The sequence below is a fragment of the Pan troglodytes genome, chromosome 1 (assembly GCF_028858775.2).
Source record: "Pan troglodytes isolate AG18354 chromosome 1, NHGRI_mPanTro3-v2.0_pri, whole genome shotgun sequence".
NCBI classification, from domain to species: domain Eukaryota; kingdom Metazoa; phylum Chordata; class Mammalia; order Primates; family Hominidae; genus Pan; species Pan troglodytes.
The window spans coordinates 25,066,137-25,080,465 of NC_072398.2; the positions used below are offsets into that span (position 1 = coordinate 25,066,137).

The 14,329-nt window shown below is 48.0% G+C and overlaps 1 long non-coding RNA gene across 1 annotated transcript; it reads left to right on the forward strand.

Annotated features, from left to right (window-relative positions):
• Window positions 1–8,728: 8,728 nt before the first annotated feature.
• LOC134809917 (uncharacterized) lies at window positions 8,729–10,454 on the forward strand. The gene is made up of 2 exons (XR_010156697.1): window positions 8,729–8,999; window positions 10,190–10,454. It is a non-coding gene; the product is annotated as an uncharacterized LOC134809917 (long non-coding RNA).
• The last annotated feature ends 3,875 nt before the right edge of the window (window positions 10,455–14,329 follow it).

Consider the following 14,329-nt stretch of genomic DNA (forward strand, 5'->3'; position numbering starts at 1 on the left):
ACTTTGTAATCTGACATCAACCCACCTTTGCTACCTGTCCCTCCTCTTTCCTTGATTGGATTGATTGCCATTCCATTCCAGTGCTGTGTTCTATCACACCTCTGAGTTTGTGCTCATGATGTTCCCCCTTCCTAGAATGTCTCCTCCCTACCACCCACAGGGACTGCTTTGGGATTTCAATACCATTTCCTGATCAGCTTTGCCTCCTCCATCTGCTTTCAGCTCAGACTGCCTTCTATGCTGACCTGGACTGACCAGCACTGATACTAGATCTGCTATTTAAGTGCTAGGCTAAAATTGACAATAGCATGTCCTCTCCTCATTTTGGCATCTATAGCACTTGACACATGATAAGCACCAAGTTACTTTTTTTTTTTTTTTTGAGACAGAGTCTCGCTCTATCGCCCAGGCTGGAGGGCAGTGGCGCGATCTCGGCTCACTGCAGTCTTCGCCTCCCGGGTTCCAGCAATTCTCCTGCCTCAGTCTCCTGAGGAGGTGGGACTACAGGCCTGCACTGCCACACCCAGTTAATTTTTGTATTTTTAGTAGAGACGGCGTTTCACCATGTTGACCGGGCTGGTCTTGAACTCCTGACCTCAGGTGATCTACCCTCCTCGGCCTACCAAAGTGCTGGGATTACAGGCGTGAGGCACCGCACCTGGCCAGCAAGTGACTTTTTATAATAATTGAACAACTGAATCATTTTATTCTATGGCACAAAGCACAGTTAACAGTGAAGAGATCTGATGTCATTTCCACCAAACTAAGATTTCATGACTGTCTGCAGACAAGCCATAAGGCTTTGGAGGTGGGGCTTCCTCTGGTATTTAGTTACTGCTGGTCAGAAGCCGTTTTAGCAATACTTCTCTGATGATCAGGGGCCCAGGAGCCCTGAATATGGTCAAGGCGTTCAAAAGAAACTTTCTAAGACCCTGGCCTACAGGAGCATTCTCTAAAACAGCTTCAAAGAGGAGATTATAGATAATTTATTACAACCAAAATTCTAATTACCTTCTTTTGTACAGACAGGAAAATCTGCTTCCCCCTTTGGCTGATTGTGAGCCTGGTATGGGGACAATGGGTCTTCTTTTCAGATTCCAGGAAGTTTTGCTCACTTCAACTTTCTCAAAATTAATGTTGCAGAAAGATAAATGAGTTTCACAGTAACTGAGGACTTTAGAAGTGGAGACACTGGGTGAGGGAACCAGCATAGTCCAGGGAGCTATAGAAATGCTGTTTCACGGTGTATAAGGAAATCAGTTTTTCAAATTAAAAAGCCATGTATTAGAAAAGGGGATCAGGGCCAGGGGCCATGGCTCAGCCTGTAATCCCAGCACTTTGGAAGGCCAAGGGGGGAAGATCCCTTGAGGCCAGGAGTTCAAGACTAGCTTGGGCAACATAGCAAGACCCCATCTCTAAAAGAAGAAAAAGAAAAAAAAAGAAGCCGGGTGCAGTGGCTCACACCTGTAATCCCAGCACTTTCGGAGGCTGAGGCGGGCAGATCACTTGAGGTCAGGAGTTTGAGACCAGCCTGACCAACATGGTAAAACCCTGTCTCTAATAAAAATACAAAAATTAGCTGGGCATGGTGGCATGCACCTGTAATCACAGCTACTCAGAAGGCTGAGGCAGGAGAATCACTTGAACCCAGGAGGCAGAGGTTGCAGTGAGCTGAGGTTGTGCCACTGCACTCCAGCCTGGTCAACACAGCGAGACTCTGCCTCAAAAAAAATAAATACGTAAAATAAAATTTAAATTTAAATTTAAAAAATTTTAAAAAGAAAAGAAAAAGAAAAAGAATTAGCCAGTATGGTGGTATCCCAGCTACTCGGGAGGCTGAGGCAAGAGGATTGCTTGAGCCCAGGAGATCAAGGTTGCAGTGAGTTGTGATTGTGCCACTGCACTCCAACCTACATGACAGAGTGAGGCCCAGTTTCTAAAAACAATTAAAATAGGAGGTGGAGAAAAATAAAGAAAAATGAATAAAAGGAGATGAAAAGCAAATTAATCCAACAACACTTTTTGAGGACCTATGTCATGTCTGATTTTTTATTTATTTTATTTTATTATTTTTTTGAGACAGAGTCTCACTCTGTCACCCAGGATGGAGTGCAGTGGTGCGATCTCGCCTCACTGCAAGCTCCGCCTTCCAAGTTCACGCCATTCTCCTGCCTCAGCCTCCTGAATAGCTGGGACCACAGGCGCCTGCCACCACGCCCAGCTAATTTTTAGTACTTTTAGTAGAGACAGGGTTTCAGCGTGTTAGCCAGGATGGTCTCAATCTCCTGGCCTTGTGATCCGCCTGCCTTGGCCTCCCAAAGTGCTGGGATTAGAGGTGTGACCCACCGCGCCTGGCCTTCATGTCTGATTTTTTAAAATTGCTTCATTTGGCCAGATGCAGTAGCTCATGCCTCTAATCCCAGCACTTTAGGAGCCAAAGCAGGAGGATCACTTGAGTCCAGGAGTTTGAGACCAGCCTGAAGAACATAGTGAGACCCGCATCTGTACAAAAAAATAAAATTAATCAGGCATCGTGGCATGTGCCGATAGTCCCAGCTACTCAGGAGGCTGAGGTGGAAGGATTGCTTGAGCCTGGCAGGTTCAGGTTGCAGTAACCCAAGATCCTGTCACTGCACTCAGGCCTGGGCAACAGAGCAAGACACTTTCCTTTTTTGTTTGTTTTGTATTTTTTTTTGAGATAGAGTCTCGCGCCATCGCCCAGGCTGGAGTGCAGTGGTGTAATCTCGGCTCACTGCAAACTCTGCCTCCCGGTTTCGGGCAATTCTTCTGCCTCAGCTTCCCAAGTAGCTGGGATTACAGGCACATGCCACCACACCCAGCTAATTTTTTATATTTTTGGTAAAGACAGAGTTTCACCAGGTTGGCCAGGCTGGTCTCAGACTCCTGACCTCAAGTGATCCATCTGCCTTGGCCTTCCAAAGTACTGAGATTACAGGCATGAGCCACCGCACCCGGCCACAGAGCAAGACACTTTCTCAAAAAACAATTGCTTTATTTTTCTCAGCCCACTAAGAACTTAAACATTGAAGTAACAATCTCAATGAAAGATTCTTAAATCCCTTATTGCCAGTCTCAGTTTATAGTCTACTCTAGATTCATTTGTGAAGAATGAAATTATTTGTATCCACTTTAATTTGGCACCTTGCATGGCACGGGTTTGGAGATTCTGTGCTTTAGCAGCCAAAATGTCACAGGCCTTGCTATTAATAGTTCCTGGTGGCATGGGATAGAGGAAAAAGACAGGTGGACTTAGAAACATTAGCTTGGCCGGGCACTGTGGCTCACGTCTGTAATCCCAGCACTTTGGGAGGCCGAGGCAGGCAGATCACTTGAGTCCAGTTGTTCAAGACCAGCCTGGGTAACATGGCAGAACCCTATCTCTACAAAAAATACAAAAAATTAGCCAGGCATGATGGCATGTTCTGTAATACCAGCTACGCAGGAGGCTGAGGCATCAGGATCACTTGATCCCAGGAAGCAGAGGTTGCAATGAGCCAAGATTGTGCCACTGCACTCCAGCCTGGGCGACATAGTAAGACTCTGTCTTAAAAATAAATAAATAAAAAATAAATAAGTGGCCAGGCGCGGTGGCTCACACCTGTAATCCCAGCACTTTGGAAGGCCGAGGCAGGCGGATCACCAGGTCAGGAGGTGGAGACAATCCTGGCCAACATGGTGAAACCCCGTCTCTACTAAAAATACAAAAATTAGCCGGGCGTGGTGGCAGGCACCTGTAGTCCCAGCTACTCAGGAGGCTGAGGCAGAAGAATCGCTTGAACCTGGGAGGCGGAGGTTGCAGTGAGCCAAGATCACACCACTGCACTCCAGTCTGGGCAACAGAACCAGACTCCGTCTCAAAAATAAATAAAGAAGTGATTTTTAAATGGATAGGATGGAAGTGAGGAAACACCCATCCTCCTGTCTAGTCTAGAGAGTAAAACATTTAAGAAAGTGGACAAATGTTTTAACTCTAGGGACATTAAAGAATGCTAACGTCTCTCCTTAGGCATAATTAGAAGCCAGTGCTTGCATTGTAGTTAAGTCCTGTTGAATACTAGATAACAATGGACATTTCTTTTACAGGACTACCTGTCAGGAGATCTGAGGTTACCCTTCGATTTTTTTTTTTTTTTTTTGAGACGGAGTCTCACTTTGTTGCCCAGCCTGGAGTGCAATGGCGCGATCCCGGCTCACTGCAACCTCTGCCTCCCGGGTTCAAGCGATTCTTCTGCCTCAGCCTCCCGAGTAACTGGGAGTATAAGTGTGTGCCACCACGCCTGGCTAATTTTTGTATTTTTAGTAGAGACGGGGTTTCACCAGGTTGGCCAGGCTGGTCTCGAACTCCTGACCTCGCGATCTGCCTGCCTCGGCCTCCCAAAGCGCTGGGATTACAGATGTGAGCCACTGCATCCGGCCGTTTTTTTTGTTTTGTTTTGTTTTGTTTTCCCGAGACAAGGTCTCACTCTGTCACCCAGGCCGGAGTGCAGTGGTGTGATCTCAGCTCACTGCAGCATTGACTTGCCCAGGCCAGGTGATTCTCTCACCTCAGCCTCCCAAATAGCTGGGACTACAGGTGTGCACCACCATGCCCAGCTAATTTTTGTATTTTTAGTAGAGACAGGGTTTCACTGTGTTGCCCAGGGTGGTCTCGAATCCTGAGCTCATGCAATTCGCCCACCTCAGCCTCCCAAGGTGCTGGGATTACAGGCATGAGCCACTGCTTCTGGCCTACCCTTGGATTTTTTGTTGCAAAATATTACCTACATTAGCCACACATGGTGGCGCTTGCCTGTAATCTCAGCTACTCCGTGGCTGAGACACGAGAACCACTTGAGCCCGGGAGGCAGAGTTTGCAGTGAGCTGAGATCGCACCACTGCACTCCAGCCTGGGTGACAGAGCGAGACTCTTTAAAAAATAAAAAAAATTACCTACAGTTTCTTATCAGAATTACTGAATCATAATGCTACAAAAGTCCCTAGAGTCATCTGTGAGTGTTTCTCAGCTGGATGACGCAAGAATCAACTAAGGGTTTTCAAAAATATGTTACCTGGGCCTCCCTACAAGCCAATTATATCAGAGTCTCCAGGTGGGGCCTGGGCGGCTGCAGCTAGTTAAATCTCTCCAGGTGATTCTGATGTTCCATGAGAGGAGAACCCCTGACACCCAACCTCCAGTTTAAAAAAGAGGAACTAACCCAGGGCCCAGATAATGACTGTCCAGGAGCATGCACTAGTGGCTCCCAGGGGTGGGGCCCAAGTCCCCTGCCCCCAGGTCAGCATGCTTTGACTAAGACCACAGAGTCTCACCCAGATTCCAGATAGGAGAGAATGGTGACTTGGTTCCATTTCAGAGTGCTTTTGCTTTGGTTTACTCCCAGCAGCAAATGGGCAGGGCGGGGGATGGAAGCCAAACACATAGGGTGTGTCTCCCGATACCTCTCTTAAATCTCAAGGAGACACAGTCAGGACTGCAATATCTTATCAGTGCCTGGATGGGGAGGGGACTGCCAGGTAGGGGAGGAGAGATGTGGACTCGCTGCCGCCCATATCCCCAGTCTCCTCAGCACCTAGAAACAACTTACACTGCCTTATAAGGCTGAAATGCTGCTGCCAGGGAGCTGTGGGGCCCAGGCCTTGAATTCTTGGTGCACCAGCGCTTGACAGGCTCCCCTTATCTCCCACTGGCACCGCTGGGCCTAGGGGTTTTCCGATTGTTTTTCTAAAGGCATTCCAAGGCCAGGACAATGTTAATTTAAGTTCCTCCAGGCTGAATTTTTTTTTTTTTTTTTTTTGAATTACAGAGGGGTGTCACTATGTTGCCCAGGCTAGAATGCTGTGCACTACAACAGGCTCAATTCTCTCCCTCTCTCTTTTTTTTTTTTTCTGTCGGAGATGAGATCAGCTAATAACAGACTCAATTCCTGACCTTCCTAGTTTTCTGAGACTGCATCCACTTTGATAGTTTCTACTGAGTCCAAATTAGAACATCCCAGCTGGTGGGCTGTCTCCCAGGAAGCCCTCGGAGAGGAGCGGTGCATAGGGGGCACCTGGACACAGCCCACCTCCCCCGAGTAGCGTCAGGTAGGCTTGTCTATTTACATCCTTTCGCCCTTTCTCAGGAAACTATCAGATGATGTGCTCCCCCAGATGAAGAAGTAGTCCCAGGAAAAAGGAGACACGGGATACAGGGATCCTGAAGCCGGCGGAGGACAAGGGAGCTCCTGGGAGGACAGCTGTGCTCCCGCCTAGCAATAGCGAGCAGCTGGTCCAGACTGCCGCCGTGACTCAGAAGATAGACATGCGGAGGGTTATGATCACAGAGCAACGATGGTCCTTGTACATGAAGCTAAAAATGCTCAGGTGTGCCCAGGTTGAAGAAGATGAAAGGCCCTGCTTCCCAGAGCGCCCGGGGGCACTGGTGATCTCTTCCAGGTCTGTTTCCACCCACTGCAGCTGTGGTGAGTCTAGAGGCAGAAAATTCAGAGCAGCCCATGCCCTTTGACCATGTTTCTGCTGGTCAGCCAGCACCTCACTCACACTACGCCCTGTGACACAACCCCAGACGGACTCTGGAGAACTCAAGGGGACGTGGAAGCCAGGCTCTGCCCGGAAGCTCCACTCAGGTCATCTTCAGGGAGCCGTGGGAGCATCATTGCCCTCCCCTTTCAAAGCTAGGTCTGTGCTTACTGCTCAGTTTTTTTCCAAACTAAACAATGTTTTTGAGAGATTCACAGAGAGATAAAAGCAATTAGGAATAAATGCCAGGGGGTGGTTAACACAAAGGTGGGGATATTGGTTACCTCTGGAGAGGAAAGGGGATGGAATGGCAGAGTGCTCAAGGGTCTCTGGAGGTGCTCGTGTCTCCAGTGTAGTAACGTGAGGTTCACTTTATTCTTTAATCTGTACATACACTTTTTTTTTTTTTCTGAGATGGAGTCCCACTCTGTCGCCCAGGCTGGAGTGCAATGGTGTGATCTCCGCTCACTGCAACCTCCACCTCCCAGATTCAAGCGATTCTCCTGCCTCAGCCTCCTGAGTAGCTGGGACTACAGACGTGTGCCACCACGCCTGGCTAATTTTTGTATTTTTAGTAGAGACAGGGTTTCACCATGTTGGCCAGGCTGGTCTCAAACTCCTGACCTCAAGTGATCCGCCTGCCTCGGCCTCCCAAAGTGCTGGGATTACAGGCGTGAGCCACTGTGCCTGGCCTGTACATACACATTCTAAACCCCCTTCTCTATAAAATATTTTGAAATAAGCACTTTTAATTAATTAAGGATTGCTCTGGAAAAGAAAGAAACTTTCTACTGAAATAATTGGCTGAGATAGAAGTAATTATGTCTTAAATGATCTAGATAATTTTATGACTGGCTGAAGCCTCAGCATCAGAAGCAAGGGCTGAACATTTTGGCTTCCTGCCAACCTTGACTCACTGAGCAAATGAATTTACCTTCAACAATATGTACAGTCCAGACGTGCATTTGTGCCTGTCTCATTCTCAATATGAAATATGTTTTGAGAATTGTTTGGGGTTAAAACAACAAATGATCTCTTTTGTCCACATACTTTTCACCGTTCCTTCCTCGGCAGCCAAGTCGACTCAGCTGGCTCTTTGGTGACCTGGCACATTAAAACTAAAATGTGCTCCAGTGGACTTCACTGTGTTTTTTTCTTTCTTTAACCAGCACAGGAGCTGCAGAAGGGCATTTTGAAGTCTGGAGGTAATGCCAGTTGGCCTGGGCAGGGAACAATGTGTGATTAAGCAGTGAAGGGGATAAGGGACAAATTCCAGGAGCCCTGCTTCTCTCTGCTGGAATTACTGTACTGCAGGTCTCAAATCCTGAAGGATCCTGTATTTGTTTTCACCTGGAACCTGGACCACATTCAGGTGGCAGATTAAAATTAAGCCAAATTCATTCCAGGCCATCCTAATGATTTTTTAATTAGCATCAGTGCACAATGTAGTAATTTGCAGTTCATAGTCCACTTGTAAGTTGAAATTAGAAACTGCAAGGACAGTAATATAAGTGGGAGGAGAGATTTCATTAATCCCGTCAACAAATATTTATTGACTGCAGCTGTGCTAGTGGGTAACGATAATACAGCTAAGAGCCAAAACAAAGTTCCTCCCCTATGGGCCTTTCTTTCCAGTGGGAAGAGGGTACAGGGTACAGTCAATAAATCCAAATATATATATTTATGTATGCACACAGATATATATATAAAACAAGTGGAATGTGCTGGGAAGAAGAAGTAGGGTAAGGCTCTGGAAAGGGCCAAGGGTGTGCGTGAGTGGGGTGGTTACTGTATAGAGATTGGCCACGCCGGGTGCAGTGGCTCACGCCTGTAATCCCAGCACTTTGGGAGGCCGAGGTGGGCGGATCACCTGAGGTCTGGAGTTCAAGACCAGCCTGACCAACATGGAGAAACCCCATCTCTACTAAAAATACAAAATTAGCCAAGCGTGGTGGCGCATGCCTGTAATTCCAGCTACTTGGGAGGCTGAGGCAGGAGAATGGCTTGAACCCGGGAGGCAGAGGTTGCTGTGAGCTGAGATCGTGCCATTGCACTCCAGCCTGGGCAATAAGAGTGAAACTCCCTCTCAAAAAAAAAAAAAAAAGAGAGATTGGCCAGGAAAGGCCTCTGGTAAGATGACCTCTGAAGGAAGTGAGAGTAAGTGGTGCAGCTTTTGGGAGGAAGATAGTGCTGGGCAGAGGGAAGAGCAAAGGCTACGTCTCTGCATTCCAAGATTACAAATAGAGGGTAACATTCACCCTCCACTCCTCAACGCCTCTTTCCTGTGACCTTCGGGAGCTGCAGAACTTCAGTGTCCATCAGTCAGAGGCAATGCCCCTGACCCAGACGCCTCTAGTTGAGAGATAGACAGAGCTGGATTTACAGGACCACAGACCTGACCTGGAATGAGACTTGCAAGTATGTCAGGGAGCTGCACGCTAACCTAGGAAGAGGCTGGCCAGGTACCATTTTCTGTATGGTTATGATGAAGCAGCTGGTACAAATGTTAGGGGACAGTGGTACATGGTGGGGGAAAAGCCCAGCGCTCGGCTTCTGGCCTGGCTTTTCTACCTTAGGACCTTTTACTGTGGTCTGTGGGTCTTGGGGTCTGTGGGTCTTGGGGTCTGTGATTGGACAAATGAAGGTAAGTAGACTGGGAAGGACAGAACAGGGAACACAGATCTGCTTTGGCCGGGCATGGGTGGCTCAAGCCTGTAACCCCAGCACTCATAATGACTTACAAAAGCATTCATTCATAACCTACAAAAGCATTCATAATGGTGGCCTTTGAGAGCTGAGATTATGGACAACTTATATACCTTTTTGCTACTTTTATGTGAATTTCTACAAATTACTTTTTTTTTCTTTTTGAGACAGGGTCTGGCTCTGTCGCCCAGGCTGGAGTACAGGGGCATGACCTCAGTTCACTGAACCCTCCTGGGTTCAAGCAATCCTCCTGCCTCAGCCTCCCAAGTATCTGGGACGACAGGTGTGCTCCACCACGCCTGGCTAATTTTTCTATTTTTAGTAGAGATGGGGTTTCGCTATGTTGGCCAGGCTGGTCTTGAACTCCCGACTGCAAGTGATCCACCTGCCTCGGCCTCCCAAAGTGCTGGGATAACAGGCATGAGCCACTGTACCTGGCCTACAAATTACTTTAGCAACAGAAAAAGAAAGTGAGCAAAGTTATGCACAAGTGTATTAACAAACTGCTCTCCTGTACCTAAATCAGTCATTCCTTTTTCTGAGACAGAGTTTCACTCTTGTTGCCCAGGCTGGAGTGCAATGGCACGATCTCTGCTCACCACAACTTCCGCCTCCTGGGTTCAAGTGATTCTCCTGCCATGCCCGGCTAATTTTGTATTTTTAGTAGAGACGGGGTTTCTCCATGTTGGTCAGGCTGGTCTCAAACTCCCAATCTCAGGTGATGCGCCCGCCTCAGCCTCCCAAAGTGCTGGGATTACAGGCGCGAGCCACTGCACCCGGCCACTAAATCAGTCATTCTATCCAGTTCCTTGCATTTACTCCTTTCTTGTGCTAACCCACAGCCAGTACTTAAGAGTATTTAAGTCCTCTCTCCTTTCATGAGTCACTCTTTTTTGTCTTGTGACTATACTTGGAAAAATTTTATTATTTATTTATTTATTTTTAGATGGAGTCTTGCTCTGTTGCCCAGGCTAGAATGCAGTGGCGTGATCTTGGCTCACCACAAATTCTGCCTCCTGGGTTCAAGTGCCTCCACACCGAGCTAATTTTGTATTTTTAGTAGAGACGAGATTTCACCATGTTGGCCAGGCTAGTCTTGAACTCCTGACATTGTGATCCACCCACCTCAGCCTCCCAAAGTGCTAAGATTACAGGTGTGAGCCACCATGCCCGGCCTACCTGGAGCATTATTAAAACCTTAAACCTTTAAATTTTTCATCATTGTGCTTTGTTTCCTTAAAGATTAGGAAAGGGATTGTCAGCGGATAAGACTTGCCCTCTTCTGCTGCTCTCTAGCCGTGGGCAAGTTCCTTCCACTCACTGTGTGTCATTTTCTTCATCTGTAAACACAGGATAATAGTAACAACACCTCTCTCCTAGGGCCTGGACGGGGCATGCCAGTGAGGGGGTCCTGAAGCTTAGGCCCCTGGGATTTGGATAGAGAAAGTCATGGTGAAGGTGGGTGTGACATTGGTGAGGTGGCATTGGACACCCTTCAGGGCCTCTCCTGTCCTCTGTACGCTCCAGACAGTGCCCATTTGTGCAGAGGCTGTCCTGGGTCTCTGCCTGAGGGCTTTCTCTGCTCCTCTACCCCAGACCAACCCGAAGTGTCCCCACGAGCAACCTTCAACCAAAGAGGGACAGGAGTCGGTGAACATGCACCTCAGCCTCCTCACCTCTCCGAGGAACTTTAAAAAAATCTTGTATTGGCTGCATGGCAGAGATGGGGGGATTGCTTGAGCCTATGAGTTCACAACCAGGCCTAGGAACCTAGTGAGACCTCCCTCTTCCCTCGGCCCAACCCGCCAACACCCCCATCTCTACAGAAAATTTTAAAATTAGCCAGGCTTGGTGGTGGGAACCGTAAAAATCTAAGAAAGGTCTCAGTTAATTTAGAAAGTTTATTTTTGGCCGGGAGCAGCAGCCCACACCTGTAATCTCAACACTTTGGGAGACCGAGGCAGGCGGATCACTTGAGACCAGTTCATGACAGCCTCAGGAGGTCCTGATGACATGTGCCCAGGTAGTGGGGGCACAGCTTGGTTTTATTTTTATTTTTTACTTTTTAAATTATTATTATTTTTTTGAGATGGAGCCTTGCTCTGTCATCCAGGCTGGAGTGTAGTAGCATGATCATGGCTCACTGTAACCTCCGCCTCCTGGGTTCAAGCGATCCTCCTGCCTCAGCCTCCCAGGTAGCTGGGATTACAGGCACATGACACCACACCCGTCTCATTTTTGTATTTTTTAGTAGAGATGGGTTTTCACCATGTTGGTCAGGCTGGTCTTGAACTCCTGACCTCAGGTGATCTGCCTGCCTTGGCCTCCCAAAGTGATGGGATTACAGGCGTAAGCCACCACGCCCGGCCACACAGCTTGGTTTTTTCTCTTTTTTTTTTTGAGACGGAGTTTCGCTCTTTCACCCAGGCTGGAATGAAGTGGTGTGATCTCAGCTCACTGCAACCTCTGCCCCCCAGGCTCAAGCGATTCTCCTCCCTCAGCCTCCCGAGTAGCTGTGATAACAGGTGCCCGCCACCACGCCCGGCTAATTTTTGTATTTTTAGTACAGACGGGGTTTCACCACATTGGCCAGGCTGGTCTCAAACTCCTGACCTCAGGTGATCCATCTGCCTCGGTCTCTCAAAGTGCTAGGATTACAGGCGTGAGCCACCACGCCAGCCAACAGCTTGGTTTTATACATTTTAGGGAGACATGAGAAATCAATCAATGTAATATGTACATTGGTTCTGTCCGGAAAGGCGGGACAACTCAAGCAGGGAGAGGGTTTCCAGGTGACAGGTAGGTGAGAGACAAAGGGTTGCATTCTTTTGACTTTCTGATTAGCCTTTCCAAAGGAGGCAATCAGATATGCATCTATCTCAGTAAGCAGAGGAATGACTTCCTAATTTTTTTTTTTTTTTTTTTTGAGACGGACTCTTGCTCTATCACCCAGGCTGGAGTGCAGTGGCATGATCTCCGCTCACTGCAAGCTCCACCTCCTGGGTTCACGCCATTCTCCTGTCTCAGCTTCCCGAGTAGCTGGGACTACAGGCACCTGCCACCATGCCCGGCTAATTTTTTGTATTTTTAGTAGAGATGGGGTTTCACCATGTTAGCCAGGATGGTCTCAATCTCCTTACCTCGTGATCTGCCTGCCTCGGCCTCCCAAAGTGCTGGGATTACAGGCATGAGCCACCTGCCCAGCTGAGCAGAGAAATGACTTTCAACAGAATGGGAGGCAGGTTTGTCCTAGCAGTTCCCATCTTGACTTTTCCCTTTAGCTTAGTGCTTTTAGGGCTCCAAGGTTTATTTTTCTTTCACAGTGGCATATGCCTGAGGTAGGAGGATCGTTGGAGCCTGGGAGGTCAAGGCTGCACTTAGTGATTACGCTATTGCACACCAGCCTGGGTGACAGAGTGAGACTCTCTCAAAAAACAAAAAATGGCCAGGCATGGTGGCTCTCACCTGTAATCCCAGTCCTTTGGGAGGCCAAGACAGGCGGATCACCTGGGGTTGGGAGTTTGAGACCAGCCTGGCCAACATGGTAAAACCCCATCTCTACTAAAAAAATACCAGAATTAGCCAGGCATGGTGGCAGGTGCCTGTAATCCCAGCTACTCAGGAGGCTGAGGCAGGAGAATCGCTGGAACCTGGGAGGCGGAGGTTGCAGTGAGCCGAGATCGTACCATTGCACTCCAGCCTGGGTGACGGAGCGAGACTCTGTCTCAAAAAACACAAAACACAAAACAAAAAATCTTGTATTGTAAAATCCAGATACAGAAAAATACACAGAGCAAACGTGCAGCTTAATGAATTACTCCAAGGCGAACACCTCTGTAACCATTGGTGGGACATTGCGAGAGCTCTCAGGAGTCCTGGGGAATGAGCTCCAGTTGCCTACAGTGGTTACCTGCTCTTTAAGTGACACACGCTTTACTGGCCTGCTTTTTTGGATTTCCTTTTCTCACTCATTTCAGGATCACCTTCCAAATAAGCCATATACCCAAATTCTCATCTCAGGGTCAGTTTTTGGTGAAACTAGAAATCAGGCCGTTTCTAAGGAAGTCTTCTTTAAAGAGGTGGCATTTGAGCTGAGAGCTGATTGTTGAGAGGGAGGTGGCTCTGTGAGCTCTGGTCTAGTGTCTACGCAGAGGACACCAAGCAGGCCCTGGGACACAGCAATCCTGAGTGTGTTTGGAGCAGAAAGCCCATGGTGGCTGGACCACAGGGAGAGATGGCCTGGGAGAGTCAGGCAGGAGCCTAATCATATGGTTTACAGCCCTGCCTGTGTGTGTTGGGGTTGGGAGGGGGGGGTTGGGTGTGTGTACGTGAGCAACGTGTGAGTCATGTGGGATGGGAGGCCCCCTTGCACTTTCCTTCTCAGCCCCTTGCCACCTGACATCCACACTCACACATCCTCACAGCCAGTTCCGTTTTGAAAACCTGATTTCATGTGGCCAGTCCAGTCTTAGGATAAATATATATTCAGAGAAGGCAATTTAAAAAGCCAAGTCATCTCAACCCGAGCTACACTAGATGCACGGCTGTGTCAGTTACCAGAGTCCAGCTCGGTGTTGGCTAATAGTGGAAGCACAACTTCCATTGCCAAAGCTCAGAGACAGAAACTCCGGAGATGGAGCAGGCAGATAAGTGTGTGGCTGGCGCAGAGCCAGGCCCTCGGAGATGACGAGCATGTCTCTCACCAGCCCCTTCTGCAGTGAGTGGCTGTCCCACGGGTCTCTCCAGCTGCCAGGGGAGAATGAATTAGGGTGTTGAGAATTACCCAAACCCAAGGCTGGGGAGGGTGTGACTCCATCTAGGCCAGTCCTTGTCTTTGCTAATCCAGCATGACCCAGGCCTGCTGTGGAATACTTTGGAATATGTTGGAATATTTGGAATATATTGACAGTGCAAGTTAAGAGTTTTGTTGATTAAAAAAAAATACTCAAGTCAAATTTATAGAAACAGTAAAGTGCTAGTTGCCAGGCGCTGGGGGAGGGAAAATAGGGAGCTGTTTAATGAGCATGGAATGTCGGTTTTTCTTTTTTCCTTCTTCTTCTTTTTATTTTTTTTTTTCTTTTTCTTT